General features: G+C 43.9%; 1 long non-coding RNA gene across 6 annotated transcripts in view; it reads left to right on the top strand.

The window, feature by feature from the left end:
* Positions 1-3,741: 3,741 nt before the first annotated feature.
* LOC110074082 (uncharacterized) overlaps positions 3,742-21,643 on the top strand; it is a 64,819-nt gene continuing 46,917 nt past the window's right edge. For 2 of the 6 annotated variants that reach the window (XR_013543590.1, XR_013543585.1), the window contains exon 1: positions 3,749-21,033. This is a non-coding gene — a long non-coding RNA (uncharacterized LOC110074082). Of the gene's footprint in view, positions 21,034-21,643 lie in introns of all 6 variants that reach the window. The other 4 variants (XR_013543587.1, XR_013543588.1, XR_013543589.1 and 1 more) reach the window with 4 other exon arrangements.

Below are 21,643 nucleotides of genomic sequence, written 5' to 3'. Positions count from 1 at the left end.
TGCATTTTGTTTCCCTTCTCTTCTCTGCTATTTGTAAGGCCTCGTTGGACAGCCACTTTGCTTTCTTGTATTTCCTTTTTTTTAGGATGGTTTTTGTTGCTGCCTCCTGTACAATGTTATGAGCCTCCATCCATAGTTCTTCAGGCACTCTGTCCACCAAATTGAGTTCCTTAAATCTGTTCTTCACTTTCACTTTGTATTCATAAGGGATTTGGTTTAGATTATACCTGAGTAGCCCAGTGGGTTTTCCTACTTTCTTCAGTTTAAGCTTGAGTTTTGCTATAAGAAGCTGATGATCAGAGCCACAATCAGCTCCAGGTCTTGTTTTTGCTGACTCTGTGGAGCTTCTCCATCTTTGGGTACAGAGAACATAATCTGATTTCAGTATTGCCCATCTGGTGATGTCCATGTGTAGAGTCGCCTCTTGTGTTGTTGGAAAAGAGTGTTTGTGACAACCAGCTTGTTCTCTTGAAAAAACTCTATTAACCTTTGAACTCCAAGGCCAAAGTTACCTGTTGTTCCTTTTATCTCTTGACTCCCTACTTTAGCATTCCAATCTCCTAGAATGAGAAGAGCATCTTTCTTTGGTGTCAGTTCTAGAAGATGTTGTAAGTCTTCATAGAATTGGTCAGTTTCAGCCTCTTCAGCATTGGTGGCTGGTGCATAAACTTGGATTATTGTGATGTTGAAATGTTTGCCTTGGATTCATATTGACATCATTCTATCATTTTTGAGATTGTGTCCCAGTACAGCTTTTCCCACTCTTTTGTTGACTATGAGGGCTACTCCATTTCTTCTATGGGATTCTTGCCCACAGTAGTAGATATGATAATCGTCTGAATTGAATTTGCCCATTCCGGTCCATTTTAGTTCACTGATGCCCAGGATGTCAATGTTTATTCTTGCCATCTCCTGTTTGACCACATCCAGCTTCCCAAGGTTCATAGATCTTTCATTCCAGGTTCCTATGCAGTATTTTTCTTTGCAGCATCGGACTTTCCTTTCACTTCCAGGCACGTCTACAGCTGAGCCTCCTTTCGGCTTTGGCCCAACCACTTCATTAGCTCTTGTCCTCCGCTCTTCCTCAGTAGCATGTTGGATGCCTTCCAACCTGAGGGGCTCAACTTCCAGCATCATATCTTTTAGCCTTTTGTTTCTGTCCATGGAGTTTTCTTGGCAAAGATACTGGAGTGGGTTGCCAGTTCCTACTCCAGGTGGATTGCGTTTAGTCGGAACTCTCCACTATGTCCTTTCCGTCTTGGGTGTCCCTGCACGGCATTGCCCACAGCTTCTCTGAATTACTCAAGCCCCTTCGCCACAACAAGGCGGCAATCCGTGAAGTGGTGACTTGATGGTACATGATTATTATTAAATTAGTACCCACACTGCATATGAGCAACTTGAGCCTGAAAGAAGGTGGTTGGTCTTATTTGTGTGTAGAGGAAACACAAAGTGTTCAAATCCTGCATGAAAGTGGCCTCTTGGGGTGCTTTCACCCTGCTAGGCCCCTTTAAAAATGTCCCTGAGTTTGAACAAACAAACCATTGAATACATGTATTCTGTTCCCTTTCAATGACTTCTAGTGGCTTGATCCTTTCCCCACTGCAAGGTTGACAAAATTCAGCAGCACAGTTTGCCACCCAGTTTTTACATCAAGGAGAGCAGCCTACAGGGAACAGGGAATTTGATCCTGGGTAGACATGGAGACGAATACTGTATAAAAATGAATCAGGATATTTAAAGTTAAATATAGTTAAATATCTCTGATTCATCAGATATCCATTGCTTCATATCCTTGGGGTCCAGAGATCCCAACAAATACAAAGCAACAAATATAACCCTTTTATATTTGCTTATGCACCAGTGGATCAGCAGTTCCTTGGGGGGCATAAACAGAGAGAGGTTTTCCCTTCAGGTGAAGGGAATCCCACCTCCCGGGGCTTGGGCAAGGCTTGGTTCCCCTTTCCTCTTCCTATGCCTGTGTGGCATAAAAGAGGAAGAAAGGGATCCTCCAGCTGCCGTGGGATCACTTTGATCCCTGCTTTCCCTGTTCTTGCTAAGCCCCGCAGGGCTTAGCAAGTGGAGGGGGAAAGGGATCAAAGTGTTGCAGGATCACTATCATCCCTGCTTTCCCCCTTCTTGCTAAACCCTGTGTGGCATAAAAGAGGAAGAAAGGGATCCTCCAGCCACCGCGGGATCACTTTGTTCCCTGCTTTCCCTGTTCGTGCTAAGCCCCGCAGGGCTTAGCAAGTGGAGGGGGAAAGGGATCAAAGTGTTGCAGGATCACTATCATCCCTGCTTTCCCCCTTCTTGCTAAACCCTGTGCGGCATAAAAGAGGAGGAAAGGGATCCCCCAGCCGCTGCGTGATCGCTTTGATCCTTGTTTTCCCTATGCCCTGGGGCATAGCAAGAGGAGGGAAAGAAGAAGAAAAAAGACCCGATGAATGACATTGATTTGTTGTTTTTCAGGTCATGGGGGTGGAATTCGTTGTTCAAGCTTGACAACCCATGAAGCAAGATGAAGAGCCATTGTGGCTCTTCATCCCCATCTCTAATCCTGGGCCTGCGCTAAATTTATATCTGACGTCACAGGTAGTATAGTGTATTCCCAGGTCACTATACCACCTAGGTCGAATTTTTAAAGCTACAGGAACTCTTTCCTCGTTTGCCTGTAACTGCCTTTTCTATGGGGTCACCAGTGCACTCTGAAACCCTTTGAATCTCTGAACTGGCCTACATTGCTCTGAAGAAAGCAATGGCCAGGATGGCAAACATGGCTCTCCAGGTGTTGCTGGACTCATCCTTGGCTGTGCTGGCAAGGGCTAATCATGGGATTTCCACTCCAACAACTTCTGGAATTTCCCCTCTTCCACCTGTTTCACAGATCCCAGGCTGTGCTACTCTTGGAAGAGAGGCTTTATGTATTAATCAAGGCTTCCAGGTGACCTAATCATACCACTCATGGGTGCTGCCTGGATTGAGTGTGAAATTCACAACTTTCCTCTTAGTTCTGTTTGTTCCATCCTTCTTGATCCCTGGCTTAGCTTCCTCCCTGTTTATTTCTTTCCCATAATGTGCTAGCTTCCAAAGTGGCTTGATCTCTTCCCCAATCCTCAGTTTGGTTTCTGTTTTTTCCCTGATATATGTGGCTCGAAAGGTTGGTTCTTGATTCCAGCCTTGTCCCTTGTAGCCTTATGTAGCCTCAGGGTCATTTCAGGAGCTTGCCCTGGACTGTGCATTCTGCATGACAAGCCCCATTTCCTTACAGCTTTGGCAGATTGGCACGAATGCTGTCAAATGTTCCACATACTCTTGTGCCTGTCCTGCTAATGGGTTTAGACAGATGTGCCTGGAAGGTCTAGTTTCTCATTCAGGTAATGCATCTCCTGGAGACACTCTCTGAAATGACATAAAGAGTTCCTTTCTTGTTGCAACAGCCAGATCATAGCAAGGAAATTCTAGGGGGATGGAGGAAGAAGCCATTCCCTTTCCTTTAGTGGCCGTAACCTTTTCAATGGTGGATAGGAAGAGATGTATGTATGTATGTATGTATGTATGTATGTATGTATGTATGTATGTATGTATGTATGTATGTATGTATGTATGTATGTATGTATGTATGTATGCATGCATCCCTGCATGCATCCCTGCATGCATCCCTGCATGCATCCCTGCATGTATTTCCTTTTTTATACCACTCCATTAGTGTTGCCACTCTCTGGGCAGTTTACAATAACAATAAAACACTATATAATAAATATCTAAAATACAGTTGAACCCTGTCACTAGCTGAAATTACTTTTAAATAAAAATACACAAATTAAAACTCAGGAGCTTGCCCTGAGTTGGATGTCTCAGGACATATTTATAACTAGTAGAAGGCAGCTTCGTATATTTCAGCTTTAATAAGCTTCCTGAAAACAGAGAGGGATGGTGGTTGGCAAACCTCTGTAGGAAATTTGTTGTAGAGGGAAAGACCCACAACTGAGAAAGTTTGGTTCCTTGTGTTGGCTTTTTGGGCCTCTTTAGGTGTTACAGTTCTTAAAGACTGAGGAGTTTGTGGGACAGGTAGCTATTTTGTGGAAGAGATGTTCTGCCAAATATCGAGGTCCTAAACCATTATGGGCTTTATAAGTTATGACCAACACCTTAAATTGAGCATGGAAATTGACAGGGAGCCAATGGAGGCATGCCAAGATTGGGGATATGTGTTCATATCTGCTGTGCCTGTAATCAGTCTGACTCCTGCATTTTGGACTTGCTGAAGTTTCATTACTGACTTCAAGGGCAACCCTCCATAGAGAGTGTCAATGTAGTATCATTACTAATGCATGGTCCACTGTTGTTAGGCATTTCCTATCCAGGTAAGGGCGTAACTGGGCAATCATCCAAAGATGATAAAAGGGAATCTTGGCCACAGCAGATATTTGCATCTCCATAGAGATAGCTGGTTCCAAGAGTACACCCAGGCTATGAAACCAGTCCTTCAGGGGGAGTGTAACCCCATCGAGACCAGTTAAATATCTTTAAATATCAGATGATCCTCCTAACAGTAGAATCCCCATGTTATCTGGATTCAGTTCCAGTTTGTTGGCCTTTGTCCAGTCCATTACTGATGCCAGGCAGTGCCCAAGGACATGCACAGCATCACCTGCAGATGAAGAGAAGGAGCGATAGAGCTGTGTGTCATCTGCATATTGATGACAACAAACTCCAGATCTCCATTTGACTTCCCCAGTGGCTTCATGTAAATCTTAAAAAGCATTGGGGAGAGGGCTGATTCCTATGGGACCCCTGTAACAGATGTCTCAAAGTGTGGACAATGCTTCCCCAAGCTGTAACATCTGGGACTGGCCTTCGAGGAAGGACTGGATCCACTAAAGCAGTGGCCCCCAACCTTTTTAACCTTGCGGACCGGTTGTGGAAGATGGGGCACCCCCATGCTCATGTGCATGCGTGAAGGAGTGGGAAGGTGCATGTGCATTCATGCGCATGTAAGAAGAGTGGGGCGGCGCTCGGGGGGCACTTGTGCACTTGTGAAAAAGGGCAGGGGCAGTACTCAAGTGGGTGCAGGCGTGCGTGCATGTGCAAAGGGCCTGTGGGGGGGAGTGGGGATGGGGGGAGGTCTGTCTCCATGACCCAGTCTGGCTCAGGCCACGGACCAGCACCGGGCCACGGACCGGGGGTTGGGGACCTTTGCACTAAAGAATGGAACCCCTGAAAGTTGGTAGCTGTCAACAGTATCAAAGGCCACAGAAAGATCCTGGAAGACCAGCAGGGTTATACTCCCTCTCTCTGCTTCTCCCAGGAGATCATCTTGCAGGACAGTTAATGCTGTTTCAATCCCATGATGCAGCCTGAACCCAGACTGAAATGGATGTAGACTGTCTCTTTCCTCCAAGAACACCTACATCTTGTCAGCCACCACCTTTTCAATTAACTTGCTCAGAAATGGAATGTTGGCAACAGGCTCATATTTGTAAGGATCATCCATTGCTAAATTGGATTTCTTTGGTATGGGCTTTATAATGTTTTCTTTTTAAAAGGGAGGTACCTAACCCTCCTGTAGGGACACATTAATGATGTAAGTAGCCCGTCCCACTGTCATTTCCTTTCCTGCTTTTAAGAGGTTCGATGGGCAAGGATCTAGAGAGGAGGTGGTGGCTTTGTAGTATGCAGATGCCTTGTCCACATCCTCAGGCTGAAACCGGTGAAATTTAACCTGACTAGATGGTGCACTGGACATTTTCAGCTCACACTGGACCACCGGATCGTATGTCCTGTCATTTGTGCCCTTTGAAAATCAGTGTAGGATGACATGAAAGCCATTTGGCACCTGTGTAAAACTGAGGCGCAGCTGCATAAAAGAAAGGAGGAGGATAGAAGTATGTGCTCGTATGGAAAAGGAGAAGGCAAGTCCGTATGAAAGTTTTGAAAGCTGAAAGGTTGAACTGTGTCTGATTCTGAACATGTTGGTTGAAATTGGGTATTAGTGTTTTTGTGGTGTTGATGCTTCTTGGTACGTTCTGTGATGGATGCAGTGCAGCGTCAACTGCTGATGTTTGAGAGGAGTGGTCCCAAATCGGTGACCATGTAGAGGGTATTGAAGCACTCAGAGAAAGGTGTGGAGCTGTGTCTTCCTCTGATATGAAACCGAGGTAGACCAGCCCTTCTGTTTCTTTCTTGGGGAAAATTTAAGGCCTATGGGGCCATAGGATGGACATCTACCAGCACCAGCTGTTGTTTTACTTGTTAGGCTGCAGACTTGGTCTTTTTGAGTTTTGCCTTTTCAGAGAGGGTCCTCTTTTGCTTTTGATGGGGCAGGTTTCCAGATTGACAGGGTTGGTACCGCATCTTTTCGAGGTGATTGGGCATTCCTAGAGCTGGTGGGATTGACTCCTTTTTTGTGTTCTGTGTAGTGCCAAGCTGTGTGTCTTCCGTTAGCATGGACTTTCCAGGGGTCTTGTGGGTGGTTCTCTGGGTGCTTTGGTGGTATTATCCACTCAGAGATAAAATTTGAGTCTTGACTGCCTGGTTTTTAATTGCAACTCAGGTGAAATGTGTGTAAAATTGGCAAGTCTTGTATATGGTGACCCTCCCCAAGACAACAGAGGCACCTGGAGTGCCTTTCCGATTAGAGGGATCTGCTTTTTTTTTTGCAAGTGTCACATTTCTTCAACAGGGCTGTAGGTGCCATATAAAAGTAGTCATGTGGTGAAAGATGCAAAACCTAACTATTCTTCTAGATAAGAAAGGCAAAGGGGGAACAAGGGAGCTAACTAGGCAAGTTAAAAGGAGAAAAGAACTACTGTAATCCCAAATGTTGTTGAAATTAGTTTCCCGAACAACCAATGAGGTGCTGCTTCAGCAGTGGTCAAATGGAACTGAAGTTAACCATTGGATAGAGGAGCTGAGAGGGGCTAGCCAGTTTTTTCCTAGGCTCTGGAAGATTTCGGCGATGTCTGTGCAACTACCGAACAACCTACTAGCGTGAATCATAGAGACTATGAAGAAGAACGTGTGATATTTGTTGTACTGAAGTTGACATCGGCCTTAGTTTCCATGGCTGATGGAAAGGGATGATGGGAACTGCAGTCCAGCAACAGTAGTGAGTACCATCCTTTTCATTTTCTAGTCTTAAGAAAAGGAAAATAAATTGGAGATGAAGATTGACCCTTTGGTGGAGCTTATACTTTGCATGCAGAAAGCTCCAGATTTACCTCTCCTATATCCAGGTACGAATAGGAAGGAATCCTGCCTTAATTCCAGGAGGGATGCTGCCAGTCAGAGTTGGCAGTACTAGGATAGATGGTCCAAGGGTCTTAAAATACAGCTCTTTCTATTCTTTACCCAACTCTTCTACTTGTTTCAATTACTGTAATCTAAATCTAAGAATGGTTGGAGACAGAAAAAGTTAACTTTCAGGGGAGATTACAAATCCCGAAACACCTTGCCTAGCATCTCCTGGCTTTATATTTTGGGAAATATAAACCTTTTTTTAATCTCTGAAAGAGATAAGATTTTTTAATCTCTGAAATAATGAAGCCGGGCGGGGTAAAGTTTTGAATAGAGGGAAAACTTTTCTATTCTCCTTTAAAAGACTATATACGTGGGTGTACAGCCTCATAATAAATGGAAAATCACCATGGCAGATTTAAAAGAAAGTCTTAAAAGTGGATACAAAATGGTTCAGGGCAGAGATAATTTTGGTACTGTATATAATTTTGGCCATACACACATTCTTGTAATCACCCTTCGTTGCCTTTCAGAGAAAATAAGATGGGTCCTCACAAGTGGCAGTCAAAGAATGACAAAAATGTCCTGACTAAGGTCTGCCAGAGGGGCAGGAAGAATGAATGAATGAATGAATGAATGAATGAATGAATGAATGAATGAATGAATGAATGAATGAATGAATGAATGAATGTGTGTGCACTATCAGACAGGTAGGGCTCCAGAATACCACCCCAGTTCAGGAAAGAAAGGTAGAATATTAATCAACATATAAATAAATTGGAGGACATAAAACTTCAGGATGTGGTGGATGATGGGCTGCATCTTTCTAAATGGAAACAAGGTTTACAACTTTATTCTAAGATAAATTGGACATCTGACCATCACCATTTCATAGGACAGTGGTTCCACCAAAGAGAGAGGATGCAGCATCTTCAAAATGCGTGTTCTCTTTGGGCAAATGTGTACAAGTGAAATGAACCAGGGGTAATTGTTCATTTTTGGGGCAACCACGGGACAAAGCAAGGAGCCTAGAGGCATTAGCAGGGCAAAGTGGCATGCCTCAGGTCACTTCTGTTAAATCAGGCATTCACACATTGTGATTAAGTAGGGAAAGACAAAGAAAAATTCAGGAAGATGCTGAGCTCCTGGCAAAGGAGGAGAACATGCTCTTTGTCTTAGAGGTTAAGTTCTCTTGCCTTTCCTGCAGCAAAGTAATTGGTTAAGGCATCAAAATCAATACTGGGCTGTAGCACCACCCATTTCATACCCAAGGAAAAAGTGTGGGAGGAGAAAGAAAGGACAGCAGGCGTAGACAAGTAGACCCTACTTGCGTTGTGCAAGCAAGTAGAGAACTGTGCCCATTATGTTTTTATATTTCCCATAATTTTCTCGTGGCTGCCTTAGGAAACCAATGGAGCTTTCTTCTGCCAGCTGGAAAAAGGTCCAAAATAAAACAGAGTGCCCAGCTCTGCAGACAGAGCTGGGCAATTGAATGTGTGACCAGGTACACAGCTGAGGCATGCCCTGGCACCACAGCAGTTTCTGCAAGTTTTCCCTCCTGACATCCCTCATTCTTCTTTACTGTAGATGAGCAGAGTTTTTCCCCTCAACTATCCAGAGCTTCCTCCTCTCCATGGGGCCTTTTCTTAATTTTTGTTTTCAACCTGTAGAGGTTGCTCTAAACTTTCCAGAGGAAAAGGAAGTGCTCCTGCTTTTTCCTCTTCTGCTACAAGCCTGTTTTCGCCAGGTCTGATAAATAAGGCATTATTTAGAGACTGACCCCCTGTTAGATAAAACAACATACAGAGTCAGACAATCTTTAATGTTGATTTTTCCACATGAGTCATTTGGATTACAATTAAGTCATTTGATTAGGTCATTAAATGTAAGGCATGAGAGCAAGAGAGTTGAGCACAGTTCTCTATCTCTCATGAAATCTAGTGACTGCACTAATTTAATCTTGTTTTGGGGGCTCCCATCCTAAGGGAACTTCACAGATAAGCATTGTATTCAGGAAAGCAGTGTAATGGATTTGTATCTTTTTGGTGGTGGCCCCCAGTCTTTGAAATAAATTACCAAGATATGCCAGGCTCCTTCCTTTCCTATATTTAGGAAAATGGTGAAAACAGAATTATTCAAAGCTCCTTTCCGCAACTAGTTTTCCAGGACACTGTTGATTTTAATGTTAATGTTAATTTCTCCCTCCTTTTGTATGAATTTTAGACCCATACTTGCAAATTGCCATATTGTTAAATGTATTTTATTGTGTGGGGTTTTCAAGTATTAACGTGTGAACTGTCCAGAGTAGTGCTTACACTAATGGAGTGGTCTATAAATCAAACGAAGAAATAAGAAATAAAATCTTCCCATTACAGCCAATCCTTTACATCCCATGCTGTTTCCCCCACTGTTTTCACAAAATAGTTAAAACACAGTCCTTTTATAAATCCGAAAACTGTGCCAAGTGAACTTTGTATCAGAAACAGAGCAGGATTATTGGCAATTCAAGAAAGATATGCAAAGCTAAGAGTCAGAAATCCTTCCTTCCTTCCTTCCTTCCTTCCTTCCTTCCTTCCTTCCTTCCTTCCTTCCTTCCTTCCTTCCTGTCAGTCAGTATACATGAAGGGCTTGAAACATCTGCAGAACTGAATGTGCAGTGCTGCTCAGGTGAGGGCAAGACTGGATCTTCTAGAAACAGTTGCATGGATAGGGCAAGACAATGCAATTTGAAGAGTGTTTCATGCCATTAAAATGCAAAGCAATGCTTTATCTCCCTCCTGCCAGCACAGGGACATACCTCCTTTTTGTTCAAAAAGAGGTTTTTAGGAAAGTTAAGCGAAGCATGGCTAAGTGTTTTGTTAAGAATGGCTGTGTTCTTGCTTGCATAGGCCTAGTGATCATACTGTGGAAGAAACTAGTTAAAAAAACAAATTATATACAGTATACAGTACTGTAAAATTCATTCTCCACCCCCATCCCCCCATAATGAAGGTATTGGATTGTATGTGTTTTGGCTTAATATGGAATAACTTATCTTCTTCTATGGTAGAAGTGCTTCTTTTTAGTTCCTGTTGTAGCTATAGAAATATAGTCTCAGAAAGGTGGAGGAAGAATATCAGAGTGTGATCAGATAGGATTTTGTCCCACACTTTGTTCCACTTTAGGAATGGGCTGCTTTGCTCCCTTTTCCAGTTATCACACGATGCCATCATGAACCAGCCTGGGGATTACTGTTTTTTTTTGTTTGCTTGTTTGTTTGTTTGTTTTGGTGCAAGTACGATTGCTCCATTTTGCTTCGGTTCTGGGATGTGTGATCACCAGAACTGAACAAAAGTGGATGACTTAAGCTGTGCCCTTGCTTAAGCCACTTCGCTATTAGGAAATTGAAGGCTTTCTTGCACTTCGCTATGGGGGTGGAGTGTAACGGAAGAGGAAGGAATTTTTTTTCTTTTTTAAAAAAAGAAACTCTTTCAATCCAGCATTAAACTGATCATTTGGCAAGTCAATTTAGTGCTACACCACGTTAAATTAATTTTTTAGAGAGTGAACACTTCCTCCTTCTGTCCCACTGAAGATGAAACAGGAGGAGACAAGGAGATATTTTAAAAAGAAAAGAAAACAGAAAAGGCAGTGTCCCTGATGACACTGATTCTATGGCTGAAGCTTCTCTTATATCCCTCACTTGTGAAGTGAACGTGTGAACAGGATCCCCACAGTGTGGACTGCCACATGCAGCTTCCCGATTTGCTGACTGCAGGTGGTGGTGACACACTCTTCTCCTTCTCTGCCACCACTTCTTTCTCTTCACCCCCTCTTCCCAGCCGTGACAAATGGCAGGGCAATCTCTCAACTAGGCGTGCAGGGCGTGAGTGGATGCAGGTTGACACAGAGCCATGTCATGTCCAATCTGCTGAACTGCTTCATGGGATGGGCAGAAGAGTCTGGAATTGTAGTGCAGTGTGAAGAGACATGACCCCCTTTTTCTTTTTTCTTTCCGTCTTTTCCTTTAAAGGGAGGAATGGACTACATAGATTTGAAGGAGAGAAGGAAAAAGTTAGGTTACCTACCTGTGACCATGGTTCACATTGTGAATTCACAGAAATGGGTTTATCCTGCGCCTGCGCAGGACGTTCGGAAAATTCTAGAGCAGGGGCCTCAACCATGTGGCCTGGGGGGCATTTGCGGCCCGCCGGATGATGGTTTGTGGCCCCCGCCTTGCCTGCCCCCCTGAAGCACCCACATGTCCTCTGCTGTCAAGAGTAAAAAAAAAGCCTCGCCTCGCTCGCTGGCTCTCCCCCAAGACAGCGCCTCTTGCACCCTCCATCCGGAACTGCAACCTGCCAGCCTGCCTGTCTGTCTGCCAGCTGGCAGGCTGCAGTTCTGGATGGAAGGTGCAAGAGGCGCTGTCTTGGGGGAGAACCGGCAAGCAAGGTGCGCTGCCGGCCCTTTCCCCCGAGCGCCTGAGCCACCGCCAAGCGATGCCTGAGAACAGAGCTGACTCCCAGCCCATCCTCAAAGAGCACCTCCAAGCCGCCAACAGCAGCTACCGCCACCACCGCCTTTTCCAGGGAAGCGGCTCTCTGGCTCTCTTTCTCTCTCAGCACCCCCAGCACCAGCCCAGCCAGCGGCTGCCTTGGCGCCCGGCGGTACTTCCTCCTCCTCCTCGTCCTGTTTCAGCCACCTTGGCTCTGGAGGCAGCCAAGGCTCACCTCGCAAAGTTTGCTCCTCTGTCGTGGTGGGGGTAGCTACTGCTGCTTAGTGCGCCTTTTTTTGAGGGGACTCCTCAGAGGAAGGTTGCCGGACCTCCGTGTGTGTGTGTGTGTGTGTGTGTCTGTGTCTGTGTCTGTGTGTGTGTCTGTGTGTGTGTCTGTGTGTGTGTGTGTGCACCTGTGGGGGGGCCCACCCCATTCTAATTTTGTGGGTACCAGTGGGGGCTTTTCTCCTTTAGCAAGGTGATTCTGAGGTTTTTTTAAAAAAAGTTTATGTTGTGCACTCCCTCTCCTGGATAGGCGGTCGCTGGCGCTCCCTCCCTTCTCCGCTTCTTCGTCCTGCTGGTGGTGGTGGTGGTAGTGAAGAAGGAGCCGGAGGGAGTCGTGGCCGGTGACGAGGGCTCATGCGCCCCTTCTCCTCCTCCTCGGAGCCCCAGCCGGGCTAAGGAAACTCCTGGGCGGCTTCTTCGGGCTCTTGCTCCGCTTGGTGGAAAATCTGATGCGGCCCACTCTCACCCAGACTCTGCCTCCAGCGGCCCCCAGGTAAAATGAGTTTGAGACCCCTGTTCTAGAGCATAGGAGAAAAGGAAACAATTAGTCCCCCCCCTGCAGGGCATGAGCTCCATCTCCTCAACCTTCCTTTAGTTCCCCTAGTCCGCTGTTACCATATGGAGTAGATATATAGAGAATGGTACCATGACAGAGGGGAGGAAGGGAGGAATGTGTGAATTCACAGAGGTCCACTAGAAGAACCATAGTTACAGGTAGGTAACTTTCTTCGTAGTGGCCTCTGTGAATGCACACAAATGGGTGATTAGCAAGCTTATTCACCAGATGGAGGGCCGTCACGGAAGCAGAGATGACAGGATAGCCCTTCCAAATGCGGCATCATTCTTGGCTCTCACGTCAAGGCGGTAGTGCTTTGCAAATGTCAGAGTATTGGACCAAGTAGTCGCTTTACAGATATCCTGAATCTGGATGCCTCGGTGTAGAGCGGCCGATGTAGAGACAGCTGGGGTGGAGTGTGCCTTGAGATGGTCTGGTACCGGCTTGCCTGCAAGTTGGTATGCCAGCTGTATCACTTACACTATCCATCTTGATATCGTCTGTGGGGAGACAGGGGCACCCCTATTGGTACCATGATAACACAGGAATAGACGAGAAGAGTGTCTAAAGCTGTTGGTCCTGTGCAGATAGAAGGCAATGGCTCTTTTCACATCCAAGGAATGGAGCTTATGCTCAATCGGTGTGAATGGAGACGGGAAGAACGTTGGAAGTATGAGTTGATTGACGTGGAATTCCGATACCACTCTGTGTAGGAAGGACATATCCAGGTACAGGGTGACCTTATCCGGGTGCATCTGAAGATAGGGGAGTCCGATCTGAGAGCAGATAGCTCGCTGGCTCTCCTAGCTGAGGTAATCGGTACAAGAAATGCAGTCTTGAGAGAGAACAAGTTTTCATTACAGGTTGCCATCGTTTCAAAGGGAGGCTTGGTGAGAGCCTGAAGAACAAGCTGAAGTGACCATTGAGGTACAATTTTCTGAGATGGTGGGTGAAAATTCTGTAAGCCCTTAAGAAATCTTTTTAGTGTGGGGTGAGGAAAAAGTTTAGTGGAGCTAGAACGAGGAGGTTGATAAGCCACTATTGCTGCAATGTAAACTTTAATAGTGGAATGTGCCAGTCCAAAGTTAAAAAGGATCATTGAGAGAGATGATGGGACTGGGGTGAGTCCTTCAGATTCAGTGAAGGTATCATGAAGGCATCTCCAAGAGAAGAGATGTCTGTGCCTGCTCTTGAGCAGTATCTGGGGCACTTCACATTGAGATGGGAGGCAAAGAGGTCTACTGTAGGCTGATCCCATCTGCGGCATATGTCCTGGAAGACGGTGTCGTTGAGGGACCACTTGTGCGTCCTCGTGTGGAGCCTGCTTAGATGATCTGCCAGGACGTTGTCCTCTGATGAGATATGGATTGCCTGAGGGAAGATATTGTGGGTGAAGCACCATTCCCAAAAGTCTATGGTGAGACGAAGGAGAGGTAATGATCGAGTTCCTCCTTGTCAGTTTATGTAGTGCATGACCGTGGTGTTGTCGGTCACAAGCTGTACTGTTTTTCCCTCGATCCTGGGAAGGAAGGCCTGAAAGGCTTTCATGATGGCCAGCAATTCTAGTTGGTTTATGTGAAGTGTGCTTTCCCTTTTTGACCACAGTCCGTGTATCTGGAGCTCTTCACAGTGAGTTCCCCATCCCGAGGGGCTGGCATCTGTTGTCACTTAGATCGACAGGGAAGGAGGTTTGAAGACTCTGCCCACTAACAAGTTGGGGGAGAATGTCCACCAGGTGAGATGGTCTCCCACGTACGGTGATACCAGTAGCCTCTTCATCAGAGTGTCCGTTGAAGGGTCGAACTGGGAAAGGAACCAGGATTGGCGTGTACACAGCTTGAGTCTGGTGTGAGGGACTACTGACGTAGTGAAAGCCATGAGACCAAGCAAGTGCTGAATGTCAAGAGCAGTGATGGTCCCGAGAGGGTGAACATGATATACTGCCCTCCAGATTTTTGCTATTCTTTCTGGTGGTAAGAATGCTCTTGCCTGGGTGGCATCTAGTTGTGCTCTTATGTAGCTCACACGTTGGGATGGTACCAGGCGGGATTTTTCTTGATTTATATGCAGGCCTAGTTTGTGCAGGACCTAGAGGGTAGTCCTTGTGGCTGCGATGGTGTGTTGGTAGGTCTTAGCAACCAGGAGCCAATCGATATACAGGAAGATCTTTATTCCCTTGGTATGGAGGTGTGCCAGAACTGGGGCCATGCATTTTGTAAATGTCCTGGGGGCTGTGGAGAGCCTGAAGGGGAGAGCAGAAAACTGGTAAGTGGTATGCTGAAAACAGAACTGAGGACTTTCTGATGGGACGGGTGAATGAATATGTGGAAATAAGCATCCTTCAGGTTGATGGTAATGAACCAGTTCCCCTGAGAAAGAAGAGGGAGAATGGAGTCAAGAGTTAACATACGGAATTTTTTGTAAAGTATGTATTTGTTAAGCTGTCTAAGGTCCATGCTGGGTCTAATCTTTCTTCGGGACTGCAAAGTACCGAGAAAAAAAGCCCCCGGTTGAGTCAGAAGGTGGTACCATAACTATGCCCCCTTTCCTCAGGAGAGATGAAATTTCTTCCTGTGAAGGTAAGGAAAAGGGGGTGGGCTTGATGGAATTTGTCAGGGGGAGGGTTGAAAAAATTCAGTCGCATAGCCATGTCCAATGATGGCTAGAGCCCAATTATCTGTTGTTATCTTTTTCCATTCTGGAAGGAATGGGTGGAGTCTTGTGACAATACCATGGAATTTAGGAATATTGCTTACCCCTGCGTTGGGATTTACGAAAGGGCTGTCTGAAGCCTTGATATTGCTGCTGCTTAGGTTGTGCTTCTTTAGATTGAGGCGGTTGGTAAGCACGTTCATGTTGTTGTTGCTTGCTGTACCGAAAGGGCTGGTACTGAGGAATCTGCTGGTAAGAAGGCCTTTTGTAGTGTGGCCTCTGGTACCTATAGGGCTGGTATGGAATGTAAGACTTGGCAGTCTTCCTCATTTTATGGAAATTCTCCATGGTATCATCAGTTTTAGAGTTGAAGAGCCCTGTACCGTCGAAAGGGAAGTCTTCAATCTTACTCTTAGTATAGTCTAAGATATTTGCTGCCCTGAGCCAGGCATGTCTCCTGACCGCAATGGAGGTAAGTAGAGACTTGGAAGCTGCTTGTCTTTGCTGCTTAGCTAGGGTGTTAGCTTCAGCGTAAGTATGGTGATCCATATTGACAGTCTTCATAGTTTCCAACATAGGTTTTTTTTTTTTTTTTTTTGGTAAAGCTAATGACCCAACATGATTCAACATGAAAGTGCTGCAAAATCCTTTGAATTACAACAAGGATAGCTCACAACAGTATATTGTTACTCAGAAAATTCCTTTTCCCCATGAGGCTACTGTTAGAATTACAGTTAAATCCAGTCTCAAACCATATAGTCACCATGTGAATTAGAAGCAGTGTTCTCTTAAAAGGCCTCTCTTTCCCCTAGCACAAACTTGCCTTGTGTCACCTATTGCAGATTAAGCTGCGTTGCTGGAGGATTGATCTTCAGGAGATAAACATGGGTTACATTTGCAAGTCTAATTGTTCTGGTGTGATATTTTGAAGGAACTGAGAGGGAAGTGTTAATGGCAGGATATATATATATATACATTTCCTGTAATGTGTGGTTTGACCCTTGGAATAAAGTCAGAGGTCTGAAATGGTGGCAGATTATATAATTGTTTCTCCTTATCAAAAAAGGAGTGAAGCCAGTGGGAATATCTGTCCATTCTTTTGTTCTTTTCATGTGTGTGTGGTCTGCTATCAAGTTTCAGCATGTACAACAAAACAGAGTTTTTAAGGTAAGTGAGATATTTAAGTGATGGTACTACCAATGCCAGTTTCCTTGTCAGTTTCCGTGGGCAACCAGGGATTTGAACCCAGGTCTCATGAACTTTAGTCCATCATTCTGTCTACTGCACCACACTGCATACTGTTATTTGCTCCATACTCTGTAGAAACAGCCTTTCTCTACTCAGAAAAATAATCTCTGTTATTCAAATTCACACAATAGCTGGGAAACTGAAGGTTTAGACCTTAGCCTGCATTGCTGACTAATAGGCAGGTTTGTACTTAATAAAAGAGACATTTTTAAACATTATTTTTCCAATTTAAAATCTGGGCACACAAGCACACACAGAGAAAGAAAAGTATGATCTTTAGGTCGTTTAGTCTTCCATGAGAAAATTAGTAAATGCCACAATTAAAATTGTCTGCAACCTTTGTTGTGACACTTTAATGCATATACTTTATGATACCATCTTTAATTACAAGACCACCTTGCTGTACCTCCCCTGGATCTCCAGTTGATTTGATTCATGGGAAAGTCATGAAACATTTGTTTTTCCAGAAATTTTGAAAAATGAGTATTTCCTGGTGTTTGACTATTTAATATGACACATGAAATATGTTTTTGTCTGGTGAATGTATTCTATTGCCAGTCTCAACTGAAGATTAGACCCAGTGAGGCCACTGCTGAATGCTACCTCAAAAGTTGTGTAAATCCCATTGAGTCAATGAGTCTTCTCTAGTTGGGATTAAAACTAGAACAGTTGTTTAGATATTTAAAGGACTCCATCCTCAAACTGTGGCGCTGGGGAGCAAGATCTAGAGATGCCTGCACTGTCATGACTATAATATAGGATTCAAGCAGAGGGGGAAAGTAGTTGTCTTCAACTGTGCAGTATCTTGCTTCAGCTGAGCAGGGCTTTAATAATACACCATTTTGGAGGTCACTCATTCATAGGGATGCTGTAAGTCAGAGGTGACTTGATGGCACATTCCTCAATAGTTTATACCCAGGAGTGCCCCTATTTTTTATTTGTGAAATGTTGGAAGGAGGGTAAACCAATCAATGAAAACAGTGATTACAGATACAAGAGGCCGGCTTTGACTGAAGATACAAAAGGGCTGTTTTCTTTTCTGGCTCTCTCGTAGCCCTGGCTGTCAAGCATGCTGAATAGTCTGCAAGCAAGCAAAAACAGGCTGCTTCAGTGTCATTGGTGGAAATGCCTTATTAACTAAGGGGGGAATGAAAGGCTTCCTCATCTAAAGGAAGGATTTGTGGAAGCAAACCTTAGGGCTCAGATGAGGTATGAGCTGAAACAGCATGCCAGGGCCTGTGGAAACGGATGTGGTCCAGTGTGTAGCTGAGGCAAAAGCTGCAAAAGTTCATATAAGGACATAAGGGCAACCAGAAGCTTTGGGGTAGCAGAGGCTGTACTAACTCTAATTCTGTTTTGTAAACATGCTTCTGTTGTTCCCCTGTTTTTTCTTCCTGAACTTGGTGCTACGAAAGGAAATCAATTTTGCTATCAAGGCTGGAATGTTCTCTTTCCAAAGTGGAGAGAATAGTAGAGTATAGGGAACATGTGGCCTTCCAGAAGTTGTCGGACTTCTTCTCCTATTAGCCCTAGTCAGGATGGGCAATCGTGAGGGAACATGGAAGATGTAGTCCAACAAACCTAGAAGGCATAGTTTCTCTACTCTAAACTTTCCAGTATGTGGCAAGGACTCCAAATTCTTGGGACTTTAGGGCATAGCACATGTTGAAATTCTGTCCATTCTACTTGAGGAAGAGATGTGAGGCATTTTCTATACTGCAGCCATAAAGAATTTCTTTACACCTGCAGTTTTCAAAGAGGTAGGTGTGCTAGTCTGTTTCGGCATGTATAACAAAATACTGTACTGTACTACTACTACTATTACTCCTGCTACTAATGCATTGTTGTGGGAACCTTAAGGCTGACAAGTTTATTTCAGTGTGACCTTTCATAAATTACAGTCCATTTCTTCAGAAACACTGCAATCCAGTAGTAAGTCACAATTAGAGTAGGCTAATTGAATCAGTGTGAAGGAGTGGACTCGCCAAATCCCTACTGATTCAATGGGCTTACTCTAGTTGCACGTAGATATTGGATTTTAGCCAGTAGATTGTAATCCATTAAAGCTCCTGCTAAAAGAAGTGTTAAACTTAAGGATGACACAATATTTTGATTCTTCTTCCTGATACATTATTCATTTTCTTTCTCCCTAAAGTCCCTTTCAGTGGTGGTGGTAGCGATGATGGTGAGGCGGTTCTCAACATTTGACAATGGTAGCCATTGTGTAGGCTGAGTTCTTAAAACACAGAAAGGAAGGATGTAGGATTTTTCTGCAAGTCTCTGAGACAAATGGATATGCCAGTGTGTCTGATTGCCACTCCTGTGTTTTCCTTTCTCAAATGATGAAGAACTATGGCTCGTTCTGATTAAGGTAGATGGATAGAATGTGCTGCCAGAGTGAAATTGGTTTCACTCTGCCAGCCCCCTTCTGTTTAGCACCTTCCTCCATCGTTTTTGAAAATCCCATTGGTGTTTCATTTTGTGATTGTAGCATGACAACAGAGGGGTGCAGATCTTTTTCATGTGATGGAAAAAGACTGAGCGTAGAGACATTGCTGTCACAGACCAATTTTTAAGAGACTGTGGAAAAGTTACATTTTAAGACTACAACTTTGTGTAATTTGTTAACTGTAGTCCAAAATGGATTTTCCAACCTTGTCTGCTTCAATGCTTACAACTGATGTTCAGTCAGTTCAGCATGATTTAGTTTAATCCTCTGTTAGTGTAGTTCTTGGACCGTCTTTGAAGACAGCTGAGCTCCCTGCAGCCAGACAACTGTGTTTCAGATCCAAATGTAAAAAAAAACTTGCCATCAGAATGCAATAATCAAAAACCTTAGAAATTTGAGTGTCTGGATTAGCTCAGTAGTTTAGGTGTCTGGCTGTGGAGACAGACATTGGGTGTTCAATTCCCCAATGTGTCTGTCTCCTGCAAGTAGAGTCAGCCTGTGTGGTCTTGGGCAAGCTGCACAGTCCCATGGTGACCCCCCAGATGAAGGGAATGGAACACCACTTCTAAGTATTCTCTACCCTGAAAATGGTTAGCATAAATCAGAATTGACTTGACAGCAAATTATTATTATCATTACGACTTCTACACCCTCCCAGAAATTCAGGAACATGCAGACCAAAACCCATTTGTGATTTATTCCAATTCAAATTAAAATGTTAAATCTGTTTTTGTTTTTGTTTTTTTTTCTCCAAAAAAATAATAATAGCAATAGCTTTTACAAGTCCATTTCCCCTCTAGGTTAGACCACATATTATTCTCCTCTTCAGAGTTCAAAGAGGCTAGAGAAATAAAATTGGCTTTGAAATTGCTCTTGTTTTACTGATTTTGTGTGTGTGCATGTGCATGTGTGTATGCGCGCGCTCGTGCGGGCGTGCATGCACGCCAGTCTTGGGTGCCTTTAGGCTTTTCAAAACCTTGCAGCTGACTAGGCCAGAAACAGGCACACAGCCAGAGAGAGACCTGCTACAAGTGAAGCCGCCTTTATGATTTATAGCTCTAATAAGGCTCAACTGCCAGCTTCTTGTGGTTTCCTTCCAACGTGTCTTTGATCATTTCTGCTTGTACTGCATGTGCTGCTGTTGCAGCTGCTAAAACTCTGTTGCAAAACTGAACTCTTCTAGCATTTTAGCAGGACGGTTTGCTCTCTTTATCTGTGCTATTGTTGGCAATGCACCCTGGTGCTAGTAACAAGATGACCACTAAACGAGGGAAACTTTTCTGTGGCACATCCCACAACATTCACACAAAATTGAATTGCCTTTTGACTGGGCTGCTTTTGGTGTCCCTCTGCTTATCTGTATACCAATATAAGTTGGCCACCACTGATCTTAGTGTCACAGCAGCTACACTCAGAGATGTTCCAGTTGACGCAAGGGCTGATGCAGAGTTGATACCTTGTCTATAGAAGGTGTCCTGTGGGTTATTGCCTTTGTGAAGCCAATTCAAAGGTATCTTAAAGTTACTCTTGGGGTGGAAAACTGACAGATCATATCTTCTCAATAAATAAAAAAATAAAATTTAGAAAACACAGCAGTGACAACAGTAATAAAGACTGTCCTGTTTACAACAGATGGAAAAATAACCCAAACCTGTCAATAGAGAGAGATCAGTGGAATCAATTAGTTTTTTCTTTATCTTCCTTTGCTGTGGTGCCCTTATCAACACCAGATGCTGTGCTATATTACCATAACAATGCAGACGAAAGTGATTTTATAAACCTGTAGTGATCTATGTGACCAGTTCCAGGTTCTGTTCATCAGACATAAGTGGTATGGTATTGACAGTCCCCATGATTATTTTATGCTCTGGTGGGAACCAGAATAGCCTGTGTCTTAATTGCTCTGTTGGTGCTGGTCTAAAAGCCCTCTGCATCCAACCTTTCTGTCCTACTCAGGCAAAGTGAATGCTTGTAGCAGCCAAGGAATATAGTTGGGAGTGGAAGTCCACTTTTCTGGAAGTCTGTAACCACCGAAGAACCTTTTTTTGCAGGAGCAAAAGTGTGTTAGTCCTGCCATAGGTTCACTGGAATTGTAGACCATCTGAGTAAAAGGAGGAGACATAAGAGGTCAAGGTATGACATAAAATTTCTCGCATATTCTTATGGTAGGAGCAGTTCCTGCTTTTCATTTCAAAGTCCAAAGCTGAGTGGGTGGTTGAGATATGTAGTCATACAACAGTAAGGACTATTCAGAACACAGTTTTATGGTGGTCATGTGTCCAACTTTATTTGATTGTGTCCTCTTCTTGAAGGACTGTCCAGTCTAAGTTTAAATATGTAGAACCAGGGTGGATTTGATTTAAATCATATCAATTTAAATCAGGATTTTCTACATAAAGACTTATTCTTTCTGATTGTTGTAAGTTTGATATTTGAAACTGAGGAAAGTTTCATTTTTAGTATTAATGAGTCAGGTTAGTTTTCGTGTTATATCAGAAAGTTACACAAATGCAAGGACTTACTTAATCAGAAGGTTAATGATTGCCAATTTACCATTTGAAATATTTTCTTTTTCAGGCAAGCTTTTATAATTGTAATAATTAACAATAATGATAGCCATTTCATTTGTTTTATTTAATTAAAACAGAACATTAGATATTATATGTATTCTTATAGTTGCTAAAACATCCATGTTTGTTAACCAATGTTAAACAAATATTCTTTGTTGCACAGTTTTCATTTT

The sequence above is a fragment of the Pogona vitticeps genome, chromosome 3 (assembly GCF_051106095.1).
Source record: "Pogona vitticeps strain Pit_001003342236 chromosome 3, PviZW2.1, whole genome shotgun sequence".
Classification (NCBI taxonomy): Eukaryota; Metazoa; Chordata; class Lepidosauria; order Squamata; family Agamidae; genus Pogona; species Pogona vitticeps.
This window is presented reverse-complemented; position numbering and strand designations above follow the sequence as displayed.